Below are 22,915 nucleotides of genomic sequence, written 5' to 3' on the forward strand. Positions count from 1 at the left end.
AGATAATAAAATTGTTTCATAATAAATTGGTCCTACTATTAAATTTGTACAAAGAAAAATTAAGAATACGTAATTTTATTATTTTATTGAGATATATCCGGATATTACGATTATTAATAGTTAGTTACTTTTGCTTCTTATATTATTTTGTTTTCTCTTCTTCCTTTAATTGGTTTTAAGCCTTCATCCTTTTACTTCTGCTGCATCACTAGATTCTTTTTTATTCATTTTTATCACCCTATTGTTGATATTTATAGCTTAATTAGGATTTATTTTACAATTAAATATGTTTGTGACAAGAAGTAAATTCCATACACTTTTCTAGGATAAATTTGGTTTATTTCAAGCAGTTGCAATTAAGTTGACATATTTCATTCATATATCGAACAACGAATCTCGATAAACATTATAAGAATTTCAATGTGATATTTATATGGCTAAATACACCTTACGATGTAAGAGTAATGGAACGGAGAAAAATTCTCTCCGGCGCCGGGATTTGAACCCGGGTTTTCAGCTCTGCGTGCTGATGCTTTATCCACTAAGCCACACCGGATACCACCCCGGCGTAGGACAGAATCGTCTCAGATTAAGCTCCAACTCTTGGGTTCCCTCTAGTGGCCGCCCTCTGCACTAGGTCATAGATATCTATGAACGTAGGACCGAAGTCCACACATATGCTGAGGTGCACTCGCTAAGAATGACTTAGTGGATAAAGCATCAACACGCAGAGCTGAAAACCCGGGTTCAAATTCCGGCGCCGGAGAGAATTTTTCTCCGTTCCATTACTCTTACATCGTATGATGATGCAGAATATCTGCATGGAAATATCATATGTACTTCGGTACATTAAAATAATATATAATACACCTTTCCTAATTATTTAATTAAAATATTTTAACAGAAAAAAAGGTTTATATCCATCCATTCTTTTTTAAAGTAATATTTCTTCTACACAATGTAAGAAATCCTAAAAATCGGTACATTATTTGAACCATTTTAAGCTTCACTAATTTCTTTAATCTAAATAGGCTATGGATCATTAAAACAAAATAGTGCATTTAAGAAAGGTCATGGTTATTGACCATTGATTTAGTAATGTTGAAGTAAAATTCATGTGTTAGACGTTTTAAAATTCGCAAGTTAACAAGCACCTTCCGTGAAATGATAATCACAGTATGATATGGATAATTGTTTATTATAATGTAAGTAAAAAATAAGGAAATAATCTATAGACTGCTATAATCAACATGAATCACGAGTGAGTTCAGTTTTCGTGATTAAAATATGTAGCCTATTCCAATATTTAGAAAAAAAAGTCTATGTCATCGCTTAGTATGACGCCGTTCGAAAATTGAAATGCTAAAAACCAGTGATTAGCAGTGATTCAGCACGTCGTTTTCCGTAATAAAATGTTGCGACCTATTCATTACATTACAGAATAGATATAATTTATGGATTTACCTCATAATAAATGCTGGAACTGTTGACTATACTCTCTAATGCACATTTCACTCCTCTTGAAAAGATTTCTAGACACACACTGAATTTAGTCTCTAACGATAGAACAACCCTAAGCATTCATTCAATTTATGAACGATTGTTGTCTTATAAGGCTTGAGGTTTAATAATTTAGTAGCTTTCCAAGCTGATGTCTTGGATAAAACTGCCTGTTGAGCTAACTTAACGATATCGTGGGAGACTTTTCTAGCCTATAGCCTATGTTATCGAGTTTTTTTTTCAAGTTTGAGCGCGATTCATGCGCCTTATTTTCTATTTAAAAGTGAGAAGTTTTCTCTAATTTTTTTCACTAAATTGGAGATTCTTAAATAATATGATTTTTGAACGCCAGGATATTTGAAGGGTTCAGAGCCATAGTGGGCCAAGCGCTATCTATTAAAAACGGAGAAAACAAGGGTTAAAGTTAAGTGAATACCATAGTTAATGTAGATTGACATCTCATTTAGTTTTAATGTACATACTTTATATTAATTGCTATATGTTTAATTAAATTATGGTTCTCACTTAATTTTAACAATTTTTTCCTACGTTTTTAATATATGGCGCTTGGCCCACTATGGCTCTGAACCCTTCATTTCTGTAGCATATGGCACGACACTTTTTGTACGTTTTCTTCAAAGTACATGCGTTATAAATGAAGATTCACTGTTCTAATGTTATAAACTAACTATTTGCAATGAATAGAAGTCAGCTGTACTCTACTACTCTAACCTTGACGTCCCTTCATAAAACCTTTCCACCATACAGAAAGGGAAAACGAATATCCTACACTATTTTCTCGGCAATCGCGTTTGATCGAAGCCCTAGATTTACTTAAATGGAACCTATTTCCTGATAAAGGATTTGTATATAGAAAACCTCTAAAATAATCTTTAATACATTTGTACAGTAAAACACTTAGGGGAGCTAACATTTCAAACTATAAATTTTATCAGAGGAATTCTTATGGCGCGTCTTCCTATTCGCCACCTCGTATATCGATTTCAACAAATAATTTTCTTTTATATGGGAACTGACAGCTAAAGGTGTATGAACGAGGTAGAGAAATTCTTCTCACACTCAATTGTGCGGTATACTACAAAAATTCTGTCTAAGGCAATGGGTATCAACATATTAAATAAACAAAGAATGATTGTTAATATAACTTCAGCTTTTATTGTACTCACCAAGACGGTGCGTGCATGCAGATGAAATTTTCGGTGATAATCATGTTGTCACTGCTGCTGCTTCTGTTTTAGTTGTTGCTGTTGCAGTATTCTCCTTCTCAGCTTCAGTCAGTTGACGTCTTTTCGGGGTATTCCCAAAGCAAAAATAAGCATCAGCTAGAGAGAATCCACCTGTAACAAAGGTACAGATTGCTCATAGTGTTTATTCATATAAAATACGGTATGTAGGCACAGTCAGCAGTCGAAAGAAAGGTTGAAACCTCATAAGTGAGACCAATAAGGCATCATTCATGAGGCAACTAAGCCAGAAGATAATGAGGTAGGGTGGCCAGATCCTTCCCCCCCTCCATTCCGTACATCACTGATTAGTAATAGTTTACTAATCAAGAACTGTAACAATAAAATTGTTCTTCCTCTGACATATATCGTAAGGTGAGATGTAGGCCTACTGCCTGATAATAGATATATCAACCAAAACCACAAACAGAGGTAAAAATAACAATATGTTCTTTTTTATTCTCAGGCGACTTTTCATTAGTACAGCTCATGCATTTTGTAAAGACACTCCCCCACTTTTCCTCCAGAGTTGCGCACGAGATCGGATGAGTCTACTTACGAATTATAGGGGAATGGGTTAATCTTTGCCTTGAACTCGGTAGCCACACGCTCGACGCTCCCTTCTACTTCTACCCCCTCAACAGAAACGTTGTTCCGTACTGCACATCGCGAGTGCCTTGACAAAATGCACGAGCTGTATTTAAATCTATTTTTAATTTGAAGTGATAGTTGTGTGTGGTGTCGAGGCCGTCGTGGTCTTAAAGCAGCGGTCATCAGCACAAAGCACCCTCGGGCTAGCATCTCTTACCAGCGCATAAGACATTGCACTGGCGTGCATCCGTGGCTGCTGGCGGGTACGCTTTCTATCTCTCCCTTCTGCACGACGGAGCATAATAGGGCTACGTTGCACTCGTTGCACTTTAGCCATTTCAGCGAGTGCTGACGACCACTGCCTTAAAGCATCATGTCTAGGGCTCGCGCTACGGGATGAGAGCTGGTTCGAATACTCATAAGGAAGTAACCAGTGTATGGAGCCAGTGCCCACCCAGCTAGGCAGCGAAATCCCGTTTCGTAAACCGGCTATAACGGTTGGGGATCATCGTGCTGACCACACGACACCTCCGTCCTGGTTATATGATCGTTCACCTCTGCTGAGGCATGTGCACGTGAAGCCAGAAGCCGACTGGTAGGCTTTGACCCTTTATACACTGTTCAGTTATAGATTATATGGTGATTTGTAACGCTTTTAAATAAAATATACTGCTACATCCCTTATTGTATAAGCTTCGCTTACAACATACTGCGCATGTGCAGAACACAAGAGCCCTTATATTATATGATACTTGTGGACAGTCCTGCGAAATTGTTGCCTACAAACAGTTGAACTCCCATCAAGACTCGCTCCAAATTTTAATTCCGTATCTGTACCTACTGATAGAATGTTGAAACTAGATCTTTTTTCGAACTGCACAGACCAATTTTATATCAAGAAAATACCTGAAGCTCTTAAATTTTGTGTAACATTTGCAACGCCGTATTTATACAAAATAAATTTCTCGTTTATGATTGTGATCAAAATAAAAGTGAGAAAACGCCTTGAACTTGAAAATGATATCACTGTGTAGGGTAAAGGTTAATAATATTGTGATATGAGTAATATTGTAATACTTCTTTTTGAGAATATATTACAATTTTACTGAGCGAGAGGAAGATCGGTTTTTTGTGTCAACGTATTAAGAGATTATTCTTGGACAAGTTTCTGCACAAAACCGGATCGTCTCTCGCTCAGTAAAATTGTTATAAATTCTCAAAAAGAACTATCACAATATTACTCGCATAACTATATTATCAACCTTTACCCTATATCGAATGCTTAGTCCAGATTTGATACTTTCTGAAAAAAAAAAGAACAAAACAAAAAACAAAACAAAAAAACAAAAATAGCACGTACATTTATCACATTAGAGGTTAATTATTTTTTACTTTATTGCTATTTAAAGATTTCTTTTATTTTTATATTCAGCGTTGCTTATGTTTATATTTCTAAATGAAAAAGACATGTAGGCTATGTTAATAAGGCGTCTTTATTTTGTAAATCATTTCGTTGCCCCGCTCAGCTTTTTACACGATCCCCCTGCGGGTCGCGACCCCCACTTTGGGAACCACTGCTCTAACATATTTAAAGACTTCTGAAGGAAATGCATTTTCATAAACATTGTAGACAGTTCACATTTCATTCTCTTGAATTTTGTGAAACGTCACAAACTTTATTTTTATTTTATTGGGTTATTTTACGACGCTGTATCAACATCTAGGTTATTTAGCGTCTGAATGAAATGAAGGTGATAATGCCGGTGAAATGAGTCCGGGGTCCAGCACCGGAAGTTACCCAGCATTTGCTCATATTGGGTTGAGGGAAAACCCCGGAAATAACCTCAACCAGGAACTTGCCCCGACCGGGATTTGAACCCGGGCCACCTGGTTTCGCAGCCAGACGCGCTGACCGTTATTCCACAGGTGTGGACCACAAACTTTATGAAGTGATACAAATTAGACGAATGTTAGCACGTATAATATAAACTCCAGCTTTCATAGAAATAAAACAATAGATACAATGGCTGCGTATTTATCAAATAGTTACGCGCTCAGAGGACACCGGTATGATTTCCAAAACCTGTAGTACGTCCTTAAGCGAGAGGTTGGAGATGGGTATGGTTCTGTCACTTGTTACTTTAATTTTGTTTGCCTTCAGTAACAATTCGTGGCTGATTATGTGAATTGTTGACATTAATAATGAATTTTACAGAACTTCGATTACTGCCTGACTTATAACATACTATTTTTAACGCATATTTTATATATTTCCTTTTAAAGAAATCCAATTTCATCTAACAAATAACGTTAAATATAGTTCAAGTCTGGTTGCAGTAAAGGAACGGCCTATTAATTGGTTGGAGTTTTCCGAGATTAGCAGTTGATACAACATCATTAAATAAGTAACCAATTCAAACAACCTTCTTTCTTTTTCGTTAGGCACTACAACTCTATATTAAGAATCTTTAAGTAATATTATTTCCGTTTAAGGCTTATTTAATACGATGAATTTATTTTAATTTGATTTTACGACAAACATTTTCGGTGAAATGGAATTTTATCAATATTTCAATTTTAATCCTGTAGGATTACTTGATCCTGTTTGGTGTAGGAATAATAAATTTACCATTACGGCTGCTTTCACCAGTGAGCATCTTCAGGTCTTATAAATAGAACATGAAATATATTTAACAGGTTTAAGTACTTAAAGAACACAAAAATAATTGCATGTGCGCTTGATATGTTTTACATGACATATTTTCAAATTATAAAGTGGTTATTGCTACAATGAATAAAATAAGTTAACAAAAATCGATGTAAAATGAACACATTAATAGTTATTTATGCAACAGGTGGATAATCTTGATGATTATGGTATGAGAGAATGTTTGTCGTAGGAACGATAGTGAGTTGGATACAACACTTCATGGCATCTTGTTGTTGTTTAGTCAACAGTCTGAAGACAGGTCTGAACTCACAAGTGATACCAAGAAGGCACCACTTATGAGGCAACTAAGCCAGGAGATAATGGGGTAGAGTGGCCTGTTCCTTTCCCCCTTACGACATTATGAATTGTAGGAAATAAATTATGAAAGAAACTCGGCATCCATAGCTGACAGTCTTCATATGTTCGTATCGATTAGTTGCGCCTGGCATTGACACTGAATAAAGAGAAATGTATGACCTTCCAGTTTATGTTACAAATGTTCTTTTAATTTGTTAATATAGTTTCTCTGAACCACAGAACTGTTTTATGTGACATTACAAAAGTGATACAAAATTGTTAGAGATTGGAAATAAATGATATGTTACCTTGTGTCCTGTATTTCTTGTTACACGGTGTAAGCAATACTGGGTGTTCAGTTCAAAGTGTGTCATGGCTCGCTGTATGCCGTCATGTGGCTAGCCGAGAGCCTAGAGAATTAAATCTTCCTACACTTCCGCAAAGGCGAATTACCTATGTGGCAGAGAAGTTGCCTAGCAAGTACGGCGTTCATTCTGAAGAGTACGTACCGATACGCACGGTAACGCCGGTAGTGGCAGGAATGTGAACTGTTCAGAAACACGTAGTCTACTGAAGTGAGTTTTTTTCTTACTGTCGGGATATGGGGAGAGAGTCTAGAAGATTATTACTGTACTTACGTATTCATTGACATTAACTTCGATGGTCAACATGGACACGGAGCATTTGATTTGTGTTGTGGAATGTTGCCGTACGCAACCGATGATAACAATTACCCTGCGTACGACTTTCCCGCGCAAAACACAGTTCGAAAGAAGTTATGGTAGCACACAGACCGTACAGACCGCCATCTGTTGCTACGACGTTGAAGTTATACCGTACATGTTCTCAAGTTCAGATTGAACGCCTTGAATACAGGCAACTTCTCTGACATAAAAGCTGAAACTCGCTTCAAATCGCTGACTCACAACAGTGACGTCATGACACACTTTGAAATGAACAGCCAGTATAGTCAAACGAGTTGCACGCATCCCGACCCAAGCATTCCTGTATTACGTCATAGCGAATACGTCATTGCTATTATTGGCACGCGTGCCATAATAAGCCGATTACGAACGATATTGGATGTAGTAACAACCTGTTTATAATGCTAGGATAGCACAAAATAATATTAAAAATCTTATATAGCAGTTCACTTATAAAATGCATCCATTATAACTTGCTTATTTTACATTGATTTTTGTTAAATTATTTTATTCATTGTAGCTGTAATCATTTTATAACATGTAGGCTTTCAGTGCCGGTGTCTAGTTTAAACGGAGCTTTCGGGCTAAGATGCCGTGGTCTACTGGTGCAGATGTTACCAGACGTTTCGTATACTACTGCGGCAGACATCAGTTGCTACAGGTATCCCGAGCAGAAGACTTCGACCGAGGATACCTAACCACTGAAGATGTCTGCCGCAGTAGTAGACGAAACGTCTGGTAACATCTGCACCAGTAGACCACGGCATCTTAGTCCGAAAGCTCCGTTTGAATCATTTTCTAATTTGCAAATATATCATGTAAAACATGCCAAGCACACATACAATTATTATTTTTGTGTTGTGTACGAGTGTTTATAATGAAGATAATACACGTGTTGCATACAACGTTTTATGCTATTTTAGCATTAAAATATGTAAAAAAAAAACTATTATAAATTTACAAAATGTAATATTATGACGTAGGCTAGTAGAGATATGATTATTGGATATGATGTAATATATTTCATGCTTGCAAAGTAACCGTTTCTAAGACAATGTTATGTTGTCGTTTTGAAGTTTTTTCTTACAAGTACCTTGCATAAAATTGTGTTGTGAAGGCAGTGATCACGTTATGGAATACTAGTTACTAGGTAACTTTTTTGGCACCAGTGCGAGAAATAGGCAAATTGTGCACGATTTATAACGTCATAACAAGCGTGTTTTAATGCTAGAATTGCATAAACAGTATATTTATCAATAGTGAAAATCATTCATAATATGCCACATTATTATACCAGTGACGTAAAATATTACCATGCCAAATAAAACATCATGACTTCCAATATGATGGCTTAACTTGCGCCATTAAGTTAACATTTATGACAGGATTTGTCGTGCAATAGTATTTAATAAATGACTGTTGTCATAGCAACCCCTTTCTTCATAAACCATTATATCGAACTACCCATAATTACAAATTTTATGTTATTTATCGTTTTATAATACTCTCATGCTTCAAATGCTTGGGGTGTACTATAGGCCTAAACAGTAACATTAACTGCTGCCAGAAAGTGAAAAGGAGGATAGCAATGGCCGAGGAAACTTTTAATAGAAAAAGGAGCATCTTCTGCGGACCTCTGGGAAAAGACTAAGGAAGGGACTAGAGAAGTGCTTTGTATGAAGTGTGGCATTGTATGGGGCAGAAACATGGAAATTATGACGAAGTGAAGAGAAGCGAATAGAAGCATTTGAAATTAGATATCTAGAAGAATGGAACGTGTGAAGTGGACAGACAGAATAAGAAATGAAGCTGTGTTGGAAAGAATGGGTGAAGAAAGAATGATACTGAAACTGATCAGGAAGAGGAAAAGGAATTGGTTGGGTCATTGGCTGAGAAGAAACTGCCTAATGAAGGATGCACTGGAAGAAATGGTGAACGGGAGAAGAGTTCGGTGTAGAAGAATGTATCAGATGGTAGACGACATTAAGATATATGTATCATATGAGGAAACGAAGAGGAAGGTAGCAAATTGGAAAGACTGAAAAAATCTGAGTTTGCAGTGAAAGACCTGCCCTTGGGCAGAACACTAAATTAATTAATTAATGCTCTTATAGAAAAAAATAGCATATTATATGAAACATGTTTATCACAGTTATTCCACTCGCCAAAATTCGTCGCTTCGCTCGTTTCCTGTACACTGATTCGTGCAATAAAGTATATACAGATTGTTAAAAAGTATCCAGTATTTTAGGAGGTGATAGTATGCATCAAAATAAGAAAATAATGTATAATAAACATGGATCCTACAACACATACTTTCTGAAATCTGAACACTTGTTCATAGGAGGTGTTCAATGTGACGTCCATTCATGGCAATGCATTTCTCTGCCCTACAATACAGCAGACTGTCAGAAAATCATGCATTTCTCTGCCCTACAATACAGCAGACTGTCAGAAAATCAAACCGTAGTTGACATTCTTGGCATGGAATAATGATACGTCGCAAGGAATACTGAAAACAAAAGTCTGGTTGCGGTTATGAGCGGAGTAGGCAGAGATGGTGTTGTGAATTTTCGTAATCAGCTTGTGTGGGCTGATGAAAATCCCCATGCAGATGAAGAAACAAGGCATCAGCACAGATTCTCAATCAACATATGGGCAGACGTTCTTGGTGATAGATTAATACGTGCTACCACATAGACTTTCAGGACTTTCTTATAACGTATTGCCTGCCTTGCTGGAGAATCTGCCATGTCAGCAGGACTACAGATGTGGTTCATACAAGATTGGCGCACCAGCACATTTTCTCCGCAATGTGCGTGAACACCTGACGTTGACATTTCAGGACCACTGCATTGGTTGGGGAAGCCCCACACCTTGGCCTGCTCGTTCCCCAAACCTAAATCCCGTAGACGTTTGGTATGGGGACACATGAAGGAACCAGATCAATTTCAAGAGGAATGCATTGCCATAAATGGACGTCAGATTGAGCACCTCCTATGAAGAAGTGTTCAGATCTCAGAAAGTATGTGTTGTAGGCCCCATGCTTATTAGACATTATTTTCTTGTTTTGATGCATACTAGCACCTCCTAAAATATTGGATTTTTTTAACACTCTCTATAAGTAGGCCTATATAAACTTAATATTTGAGGAGAAAAATTGCTCCGGCGCCTGGGATCGAATCCGGGTCCTTGGTTCTGCGTACCAAGCGCTCTAACCACTGAGCTACGTCGAATTCAATCCACAGCACCGGACCGAACCCCTCTTCTTCGTTGTTTCCCTTGTGACCTGACTCCAAGTTAGGCATACATGTTGACGAATATGTCCAATGTCAACTGCCATTATACTAGGAGCGCACTCAGCTGAGTGACTTGTTTGGCCGGGATTCCACAGTTACATGCACAGTAATCTGTGCAAATATATGCACTGCAGCTATGAGAATATTATCGATTTATTAATTTGTCCTACAGAATAATATCTGTGATATTGACAATTAATATTTGAGGAGAAAAATTCGCTCCGGCGCCGGGATCGAACCCGGGTCCTTGGTTCTACGTACCAAGCGCTCTAACCACTGAGCTACGCCAAATTCAATCCACAGCACCGGATCGAACCCCTCTCCTTCGTTGTTCCCTTGTGGCCTGACTCGAAGTTAGGCATACATGTTGACGAATATGTCCAATGTCAACTGCCATTATACTAGGAGCGCACTCAGCTGAGTGACTTGTTTGGCCGGGATTCCGCAGTTAACGTGCACAGTAATCTGTACAAATATATGCACTGCAGCTATGATAATATTATCGATTTATTAATTTGTCCTACAGAATAATATCTGTGATATTGACAATTAATATTTGAGGAGAAAAATGGCAGTTGACATTGGATGCGTCAACATGTATGTCTAACTTGGAGTCAGGCCACAAGGGAAACAACGAAGGAGATGGGTTCGGTCCGGTGCTGTGGCTTGAATTCGGCGTAGCTCAGTGGCTAGAGCGCTTGGTACGTAGAACCAAGGACCCGGGTTTGATCCCCGGCGCCGGAGCGAATTTTTCTCCTCAAATATTAATTGTCAATATCACAGATATTATTCTGCAGAACAAATTAATAAATCGATAATACTATATAAACTTGTTTCATATTATTATTATTATTATTATTATTATTATTATTTTTCGACTGAATCTATAATTATAATTGTTTGACCCATTAGCGATGCCCCACATTACCAAAGCTGGGAGAGTGCTAAAATTCCAAACAGTATAGACTAGCAGAAGGACATAGCAAGAGATAAAGACCAGTTGGATGGGAGAACACATTGTAGGCAGAGAGGAAACGAGATGGGAGCAACAATAGAGAGCTGGCGCTGCAAGGTAGAGAGTGAGGAGAGAGCAATTCGGAAATGAGGGATCTTATCGCACCCCGCCGCAATACACTGGCCACAGCTGTCGGCGAGATTCAGACTTTGTTGCATACAGTCTGCTGCACCACGACGCCCACTCACATATCAAGCATAGTGCGCTAAATATCATGCGTTTCTTTACGCAAATTTCTTTTCCCTTCTTTGTCTAGTTTTCGTTTTTTCTTCTGTAACATACTTCTTCTCTTCCTTGTATTATTCTTCTTTCCTTCGTTTACACTTCCTTCTTTTTGCTCCACTTCATCTTCTCCCTTCTTTCTTCTCTCCTACTCTTCTTTTAAGGGGAGTCTGTACTGCCATCCCATCAATGTAAAGCAGAGTAATAAAAGATAAAGACCGTAAATTTAGCCTGTTACATACAATAATACTTGAAGAATAGCCCCTAAAAATTTCAAATGTGTATCTTATGTAAGTCCTGAGAAAAGTGCACCTAAATTAAATGAAATTTACATTGCTGGGATAGACAGTACAGACTCCCCTTAATCACACGCACATTCTCATCTCTTTCTATTCTTTCCTCATCTTTTATCCTCTTGTCTTTCTTTTACTCCTATTCGCCAATTTCTTTTTGAGTGCAACGTCTATTATCCAGGTACAATAGAGAACAAATGTAGCGTTTTAGCATTTACTTTGACGTTACTCGTGGTACAATGGAAAAAGTAGTGTAAGATGAACTTCGTGCCTTGTGGTTTTCCACGTTGTCCGTCTCACTCCATTCCTTATTCAATATTCCTCAAAGTTTTCCACATAACAGTCATGGAAATATTGAGTACATTATGTATGTGTGTATGTGTGTGTTGGGGGGGGGTAGGTTTATGTATGGCATGTTACAAAAAATAGAAAGTAACTAAGTAACGAGCTACATGCTCCACATGCCGTCCGTCATTTTTCACAACGTACTCCATGTGATCAATGATCCGTGCAACAATAGTAGCAACACTGATATGGAGAGTTACAGAACATTCGGTATCTTGTGAAATCTACCTGCGCGTAAGGGGAAGGAAAAAGTGGACTGAGAAGCTTCCCTCCCTCGCTACGCTTCGACTAGCAGCTAACTAGCTCATTTACCGCCACCGTAAGGTTCATACTATGAGCTACTGCGCACGAATGCATTTTGTTTCACAAGATAACGAATGACCTATACAGCAGTTAGCATAGACTCAATGTTTACACACAGTTCATGTGGTGTCGGGTTGAATCATTCTTTCCTCATTCTTTAACACACTCCATTGAAAAGCATCACATACCGAGGTCTGGAGATCTGACAGGATAGGTCTTGGCCCTAGGGGTTTTGGTCACAAACTTTTTGCCAATATAATGATTCATTAAGTTTGTTTGTCGCAGAGCTTTTCGTCACACAAGTGCGATACGTCAAGGTATCGGATTCGTCAGAAGAATATCCATTTTTCGCAGTTTAAAGTTTTTATGTATTTTTCATCAATAACTTCCAGTTCATCCAGGCGAAAGAAACGTTTAGCAATATTATAAAAATAAATACCATGGAAAAGTTTTGCGATACCATAAAATTAAATACCATGCAAATTTTTTGTGATACTATAAAAACAGAAAACATGAAAGTGTTTTGCGATACTATGAAAATAAAAACCATGGAAATGTTTTATGGTACAATAAAAATAAAAACCATGGGAATGTTTTGGGATTCTATAAAAATAAATACCATGGAAATGTTTTACGATACTATAAAAATAAAAACCATGGCAATAGTTTTCAATAATACAGAAATAAAAGCGGCGGAAATGTTTTACGATTTAGAAAAAAAACATGGGAATGTTTTACGATATTATACAAATAAAAACCGTGGAAATTTTTGTGAGACGATGAAAATAAAAACAATGGAAATATTTTGCAATACTATAAAGATAAAAACAATGGAAATGTTTTACGATACTGTAAAAATGAAAATTATGGAAACGTTTTGCGATACTATAGAAATAATACCTTGGAAATGTTTTACGATACTACAAATATAAAAACCATGGAAATTTTTGTGATACTATAAAAATGAAAACCATATAAATGTTTTGCGATACTATAGAAATAATAAAATCCAAATGTTTTACGATACTATAAATATAAAAACCATTGAAATTTTTGTGATAGCCTACTATAAAAATGAAAACCATATAAATGTTCTGCGATACTATAGAAATAATACAATGCAAATGTTTTACGATACTATAAATATAAAAACCATTGAAATTTTTGTGATAGCCTACTATAAAAATGAAAACCATATAAATGTTTTGCGATACTATAGAAGTAATACCATGGAAATGTTTTACGATACTACAAATACGAGTAAAAACCATGGAAATTTTTGTGATAGACTACTATAAAAATGAAAACCATACAAATGTTTTGCGATACTATATAATTAATGCCATGAAAATGTTTTACGATACTACAAATACGAGTAAAAACTATGGAAATGTTTGTGATACTATAAAAATGAAAACCATATAAATGTTTTGCAACACTATAGAAATAATACCACAGAAATGTTTTACGATACTACAAATATAAGAACCATGGAAATTTTTGTGATAGTCTACTATAAAAATGAAAACCATACAAATGTTTTGCGATACTATATTAACAATACCAAGGAAATGTTTTACGATACTACAAATATAAAAACCATGGAAATTCTTGTGATACTATAAAAATGAAAAACATATAAATGTTTTGCGATACTTTAAAAATAAAATCCTTCAAAATATTTTGCAACATTATAAGAATAAAAAACTATGCAACGTTCTGAGATATTAGAAAATTAAAAACCACGTTTATGTTTTGCAATATTATAAAAATAAAGACCGTGGAAAAAAATCATGGAAGAGTTTTGCAGTGTTATCAAAATAAAAATAACGGAAATATTTTGCGATATTATAAAAATAATAAATTAATGACATTACTTACGGTTCTACCTGTGTGTGCGTGCGTGCGTGTGTGAGCATGAGTGCGTGTGGGATGTTTTAAATTTGTTTCAAGTTACAAAATGAATGCATTGTTAAGGTTCATAGCTATTGCATTATCATGTTAAACATCTATTTAGTGGACAGAGTTTCTCTTTGGCATGACATTTTGTCCAGTTCCGGTCTAAATTGTCGATTGAAATGTTGTTGTAACTTTGTGCACAATGAAACGTAGCAGTGTAACAAAAAAAAATATAAGTATTATTTTCAATTTTATTTTCTGACCACATAATTATATTATTGTTAATATGATCACGAAAGAGCAATGGATCGTGTTATGTATAATGAATAAGGCCCTGACATCGGTATATTTGTATTAGTTCAGGCCGATTGAAGCTGAACACAAGACGCCGGACGTATTTCAAGTACAGGTAGCGGAAGCGAATTTGACACACGCCTAGGGAAGCACTTTTCGTGTTTTGTATACGATTATTGCGTATTATAAAATCAAAACAATACAATCATTGTAAGCCTATATATGGATAAACGGAGTCATACAGATGTTTGACGGAAACGATGCAGCTTCCATACGTAATGGCAAACTCTTCTCGGTGATCCAAAATTAAAAAACAGTGTGAATATATTTCTTCTAAGTTTGGATTTATCCTCGCTACAATCGAATATCTCTAAAAGATTGGTGTGAAATTGGTGGAGCAAATTTCTATAGTAAATAATCTCATCTCAAAAATGAATGATCTGCAAGATGATTTAAGCAAAAAGATGTGTGCGAAAATGAATATAGTAATACAAAAAAAAACCGGAGATTTCAATTCATTGTGCAAAACTGCTAGAGTTTTTTCAGATAACAAGTGCGACTGTAGAAATGAATGATGTGAAATATTTTACATAATGTGCCCCTGGTGTCAGCCGATGTTGAATGCAGTTTTCCGCATACAAGGTTATACTATCCGACACTCGGAGGTCATTTTCATTTGAAACTTTGAAAATGAATGTTGAATGTTGTTGTTTATTGCAGCAGGAACCGAAACCAGGCAAACAACATGCAAGAAAAGTAAGGTACGGAATAGATGTGAAAAATAAATCAATGTAACAGTTAAATATAGGGAAAGCAAAATTGTACGCAATATACTGTAAATATTAAAAGAAATATCTTTTCAGAATTATGTTTCACTACATTTGTGACAATTTAAGTTTGACTTTCAACAATTATTCTCAATCTCACCAGCATTTTAGAATTTTCCGATATTAACCCTCATATACAATAAATGTATTATCTTGATTTTATAATGCGCAATAATCGTATACAAAACACGGAACTTGCTTGCTTAGACGTATGTCAAATTCGTTTCCGCTGCCTGTACTTGAAACACGTCGACTACATTCTATCTGGCGTCGTGTGTTCACCTTCAATCTAATACAAATATACCGATGTCACGGCCCTAATAATGAAACATTTGATAGCGTGATTTGAGAAAGCCATTAATTTAATTCTCAATATACTCAGCCAATTTGGTTTTGTCCTTTAAATGTGCAGAAATTTGATCCGAACAAGTGTAACTTTTCGTTCTCAAAAGTAATTTTAAAATGTTTCATTTACTTCCCCTCCCATTTCCCCTTCTTTCATTGAGTCTTTGCGTCGTTTCACAAGTTCCATCTCGCTTCATTACTTAATTATTGGACAGAGTGTACTCATCACTAAAATGTTTTATCCTTTGGTTCTTCCTTTCCCTTTGTACACTTTCATTTACTTTATTTATGTTTTCATCTCCTTCTTTCTCACTTTTTTTCCACGTTCCTCTAGTCCTTAATTTCTTTTTTTTTTTTTCTTTCACAATTTCTTCAGTTATCCCTACTTATTTCCTTTCTTTTCCTTTAGTCTTCCTTCCTCTCTCATCCTTCTCTCCGCTCTCCCTAATTAGCCTTTATTTTTACTTTTACCTCTCTCCCTTTGTAAAATGCGTGTTTAAATCTGTTTCTGATAATAACAGCTCAACATTTTAACAACTAATGCGTGAACATACTTCAAACCCAGGAACAATTTGTATGTGTAATGGCTGTTCCATGTTTTTATGGTTATTGCAGCTGGGTAATGCATGACTTTGCACTTTCTCTGGTGATGGTGATTTCAAGTCGCTGACAAGCATTTGTACATCATAATTAAATACAATTTTATGTATGTTTTCCGCATTCAATCAGACAAATGATTTAACATAGTCCGCGACGAGGAAGACAAACCGGTTGATTCTGTAACGGCCTACAGGGCTCGCATATTCTCACGCAACTTCAATTGTTATAGTGCACTTTGAAATAGACACTTCGCAACTTTCAGTCATACGGCTACGTAGGCCTATTCATCCTGCCTTACGTAAAAAAAACCGTAGTTTTATACAATATTATTACTTCTCATCTAGAAACACAAGCAATTAAGTAATCTTCGTCAAATACAGGGGCACATGTGTGACAGATCAAATTCATTTAGTTATAAAATTGTGTGTCAAAAATGATTAATGTTACTTAGTTATGTCCCATACTTTGTTAGGCCTAGATCTGTCAACTGTGCGAGTACAGTAAACGCGTGTCCGTAGATTCTATTTCATGACTTAAAATAAATATTTCTTAAAATATTTTAGTTGACTTCGATACAAGTATATGAGTTTTGAGCTTTCACGGTGAGTGTGACCAGAATTGGGCTTTCCGGTATTTCATGTCAACTTCCAAGAACACTCTGGAATACCGAAAAGTCCAATTCTGATTTTATACTGTATTTAACAATACGTTAATATTATTATTGTTATTATTATTAATAAATAATAATAATAGGCCTAATATTTATTTATGTATAAATATTAAAATATTCATTTATTCATGTACTATTTATCTATTTATTTATTTATTTATTTATTTACTATTTATTTATTCATGTAGGCCTATTATTTATTTGTAAATGTATTTATTTATTCATATATTCATGTATTCATCTACCTACCTATTTATTTATTTACTTATTTACTTACTTATTTACTTATTTACTAATTTATTTATTTATTTATTTATTTATTTATACTGGCGGAGTTAAAGCCATAGAGTAGCCATCGGCAAAACTGTACTCACGATGACATCACTGACGCAAGAAGCAATACATAAGATGTAATATCAATCAAGGAGTATTGAGCACACTGTTCGGACCCCAGTGGCGAACTCTCAACACAATCATCCGACGCAGACTACACAATATTGATTTATAGATGGACAGATTATATTTTATCTCATCTTTATTTTTACTGTGCTATAACAACCTAGGAAAATACGTTACAAATTGCCACTCTTAACCCATTTATGCCCATAACTTTTTTTGTTGAATATTTTCATAATTTTACTAATTATAGTTTATATATATCCAAGGAGTAACCTTCTATCAATGAAATTTTATTTGTGTCCTTTGTTACTGTGTAGAGGCCTGTTGCGAAAACGCAACACTAAGCACATACGATACCAATATTGCTTTAAATTACAGCAGGTCACAGAACGTATTGAAATTACATAAAATGTAACATGTATGACTTATATCTATAATTTTATAAATTAAACTTCACAAATAATTGTCAATCAAGATTATTTTAATATTTAACTCTAACATAATATTCAAATTCAGTAAAAGATGTACAAACAGTGCCAAAAGTGAGACTACACTCTAGTACAAAAATCACGAAAATATTATTTTGAATCCAGTCGCTCTTTTATAACAGTTCATTTTACATGAAAAGCAAAAACATCGTTTTTCATAGCGGACAACTTCACATTCTGCGCATTTCTTCATTGTCGTAGATTTTCACATAGCGCACCTTGTCCTCCAATTCTGTGATGAAATGTAGTGACTCACGTTGTCGAATCGAGAGCCCAAGGAAACACTGCTGGCCATAGGTGTCTTCACAGAACCAGTGTTACTTCTTGGTTGGCCGAATCTTCCAGTAATGCAATAGATACGTTCCTTCTGAATTCCAATAGGTGTAGTGTATCAGAGCCAGTGGCACTAGTGGATCTTCTGTGAAGGTGCCAATCATTCTGCAGTGATACATTCAGAATCCAGATGTAAGTCGGCCAACACCATTTCTTTGAATGGACGTTGGTTCTACAGCTGGATACGTTTTGATCCATTATATCGGTGCCGCCCATATTTGAATTGTAAGTTTTTACCTAAAAGTGCTGTGAAATCTGCACTGTCTTGTTTTGAGAAGCTGAATACCGAGACGCATTTGAAAGTGGTTCTATGCCTTCACAATTAGACACCATGGTAACATTGTCATTCCATCAACAACTTACCAAGGGCATACTCAAATCTGTACATAGCCTACGTCATATGAGCCTGTGTATTTTTTCTTCATTTCAGTGACATGACTAAGCGATATGTCTTAGTAGACAATTTCATTTCCCCTTATGGTACCTATAGTCCCACCCCCAATTTCTGTAAATGCGTTCACTGTCTTCAAAGATGTAAAATAATTCTCTGCAAGAATGTGATGAGAAAGTATGTTCTTTTCATTGTTTTTAGACAAGGTGTTCACAAACTGCAGTAATACTCCACCTCCAAGGCCATATTCTGCTTTGTAATTAGTCTGTTGACGTTTAGCATCCTGGTAAATGTCAAAATCAACTAAATAACCAAGTTTGAAATTTGTACACCAGACTTTATAGCCAAATCATATTGGTTTTCCCCTAATGTACTGCTTTAGGCTATGGTGCCCAAAATAAGGAATCATCTCCTTATCGCGAACATCTATTTCTCACCACGTTGACTAATTCCACCTACATTCTGTGTCTCAGTAGTCATTACAGCTTGATCTAAATGCACATTGCATGCTGCTGGAAGTTGACCGGTATCAGAAATTCTCAAAACCTCCTCATGTTGAGACTCAAACACTTACTAAATACTAACTACTAATTCTCCATCAGCACAAAGTTGATGTGAATTCAAGTTGCTGAATGTTCCTCCTATATATTCATCCGTACTATCTTCATCTGCATCATTACGGACGTCCGGAGTCCACACCTGTGGAGTAATAGCGTGTCTGGCCGCGAAACCAAGTGGACCGGGTTCGATTTCCGGTCGGGGCAAGTTACCTGGTTGAGGTTTTTCGGGGTTCTACCTCAACCCAATATGAGTAAATGTTGGGTAACTTTCGGTGTTAGACCTGGACTCATTTCACCGGCAATAACACCTTCATCTTATTCAGACGATAAATAACCTAAGATGTTGATAAAGCGTCGTAAAATAACATACTATAATAAAAAAATGGACGTCCGGAGGATCTATATACACATCAAAACTTTCTGTAGTGCCTGAAGGAAGTCTACGATTTGCTTCGTATTCAATCTTCAAGATGACATAGAAATTATATTGTATGTGCTTAGTGTTACGATGAAAGAGTAATGGAAGGGAGAAAAATTCCCTCCGGCGCTGAGATTTGAACCCGGGTTTTCAGCTCTACGTGCTGACGCTTTATCCACTAAGCCACACCGGATTCCACCCCGGCGTCGGACAGAATCGTCTCAGTTTTAAGTTCCAACTCTTGGGTTCCCTCTAGTGGCCGTCCTCTGCACTACGTCATAGAACCTAGGACCTAGAACCGAAATCCACACATGTGCTGAGGTGCACTCGTAATGAGTGACTAGTTGGCCGGGATCCGACGGAATAAGCGCCGTCTTAAATCACGAAGTGATTTACGCATATCATATATATTATTTTTTAATGTACCGAAGTATATATGATATTTCCATGCAGATATTCTGCGTCATCATACGATGAAAGAGTAATGGAACGGAGAAAAACTCTCCGGCGCCGGGATTTGAACCCGGGTTTTCAGCTCTACGTCCTGACGCTTTATCCACTAAGCCACACCGGATTCCACCCCGGCGTCGGACAGAATCGTCTCAGTTTTAAGTTCCAACTTAGTGTTGCGAAAACGCAACATTACAATTTAGCAGGGCGGGGACGCAATATGGACGAAGGCAGGCATATAAGTCTGCAATAATATGCAAATACAACTATTTTAGTACGTTGTAAGCAAATATTTACATATATATGATACAAAGAAAAAACAAAATAATACATTTTTTTCGACAAGGTGTGTGCGGATATGCCAATACTTTGACGTGAAAATTCACGTCTCTCGTACCGCCACATGAAACTGAAATGGAAGTTAATTATCGTACTGCAGGTGCTTTGATAATTACACAACAATGAAATAAAAGTTAATTTTGTAATTCATTTCTTTACATTTTTGCAGAACAATAATTAATGCAGAATGTTGCGAAAACGCAACACTAGGCAGATATTGGTTAATACAACTCGCAAATTTTCGTCTGCTAGTTACGAGCTTAGTTTAGATTGTACAGTTTTCATTCAGGAAACAAGTATTCCGAAATATATTGGATATAGAGCCAAAAATAGCAGCTAGGTAAGGTAGCGGCAGATGACCTATGATTGGAATATACATATTTTTCTATGGAGAGCATTTTAAATAAATCTAAGCTAGTCTGATGTGTTACACAATGAAAACATTTTATGTCCTCACTTAGGCCTACTTTCAACTCTCTTAATAAAACGCTAGTCCACCCAGTAGACTTTTTAAAAGTCATATTTCGAGTAAAGAATGTTAATAACTCTATTCAGAAGTCGATCATCCTCAATAGAAGTGGAGTGAAGTTGACGTCACATTTCCCCTACTTACGGGTTCTGCAGGGCCGGTATAAGGCTCAGAACGATTGATTTTGCTGGAATGCGACCCACAGTGTGCGAGTTCGGGTTCTGTTCCACTGTCCCTGCAAGATATACTGAGAGCGGGCTTCTCTGATTGAATTGAATGAGGTTGGAATATCAATGATAGAGAAGAGGTAGAGAAAACGAGGAAGTGTAGGGTCGATAAGAAAATTCGGATCTGATGATGAAGTAGCTACTTGAAACTCCCCTTCAAGAAGAAGAAGAATAAGAAGAATACCGACACTCCCAACATGAAGTGTCCCACGCAAATACCTCTCAACACTCTTAGATAATTCATCTGATGAAATGTGAGCCGGGGTCTGACAAATTTACAGACTTTGTTATGAGAATTTTGGCGGCTTGTGGATGGTGCTCTTTTGTTGAGAGTTTTCTTACTTTGCCATGACACAATATCAGGCATTCTAAAAGGAAAGAGCTGCCTTTAATACTGAAGTAACTCACCGTTAAATGAATAGCTAAAACGTAAATAAAATTTTCCCGTCGGTTCGAGTGCAATTTATAGTAAAAACATAAAAGTAATAAACGCGAGTATTATTGTTTCAATGATTTGGCTACATATGGTTCTTATAAACCAAAATCAACCATTAACTTTTTAAAACTTCACAAATAGTAATATAATACATATCCATTAATTGAGACAATGTTTCTTCAAGCATTCTCCTTTAATAGCCTACATGTAAACAAAATATTAAGGGATAGACCTACGCATGACAATTCACAGTACGTTAAAATATTTTTGACCTTTAGGTCTACAACACCATCATTTAATTTCTACTACAATTCGATAGCGTTCGGGTAAAAAAAGTTAAGTAGTTTTTTGTGCAAATGGAGATGTATTTCCCAGGTGAATACACAAGCTAAATTCTACAATTGGGTGTGCAAAAAACAAAGTAATACTAGAATTTGATATGTTTTATTTGTGTAGAAAATTATTTTCAATAAGGGTTCTAAGTTTAATTTTTAATTTATCTCAAAACTCATTTTTATAACTTACCTCCCTTTACCCAAACACATCCAATTATTTCAAGATTAATTCATAATTTATAATCGCAGTTACCACCGGTGTAGAACACAACTGGAAACTATTACCTACTGATCCGAGGTTATGTTAGAGCAGCGATGTCACGGTCAAGAGGACGCAGACGGTTCTGCGTGCGATGAAGCGCTCACTGGTTGCAATGAATCAATTCTGCAGGCAGCAGCAGAGAATAAGAAGAGGTGAGAAAAGTGAACTCTATTGGTCTGTCACTGCAAGATTAATTAAACTGTTTTTTAAATAATAGATAACGTGTTACATTCATACAAGACAACAATAAATGAGAACATGTTTTGTAGAGTGTACCTCTCTAATAAATGCAATGAATTATAAATAGTAGGCTACAATAAATATTAAACATAGCTTCTCCTTAACTTATATAGTTTCAGATAATAGCTAGAATATAATTAATTTTTATATAATTATCTAATAATCCAACCAGTATAAAAAACTGTTTTCCTGTTTTAAATTTACCAATACAAAAGTGAAAGAAATTACAGGACATTGTGCATACGGAAAAATGAAATAATAGGATTTCAACAAATAATAAACACACTATATTTTTTTATCTTAGCGGTTTTAGAAAATGAGGCCTACCTAATTAATTGCCATGTAAATATTAGGGGAAAGGTGGGTAGCGCCGAACACTTAAGAATTATTACTTCTACAGTAACTAATTA

At 36.1% G+C, this 22,915-nt stretch overlaps 1 non-coding gene across 1 annotated transcript; it reads right to left on the bottom strand.

The window, feature by feature from the left end:
• Positions 1 to 484: 484 nt before the first annotated feature.
• On the bottom strand, positions 485 to 556 carry TRNAC-GCA (transfer RNA cysteine (anticodon GCA)). The gene has a single exon. It is a non-coding gene; the product is annotated as a tRNA-Cys (tRNA).
• Between the last annotated feature and the right edge of the window lie 22,359 nt (positions 557 to 22,915).

This window comes from Periplaneta americana, chromosome 1, assembly GCF_040183065.1.
Source record: "Periplaneta americana isolate PAMFEO1 chromosome 1, P.americana_PAMFEO1_priV1, whole genome shotgun sequence".
In the NCBI taxonomy this organism is placed as follows: domain Eukaryota; kingdom Metazoa; phylum Arthropoda; class Insecta; order Blattodea; family Blattidae; genus Periplaneta; species Periplaneta americana.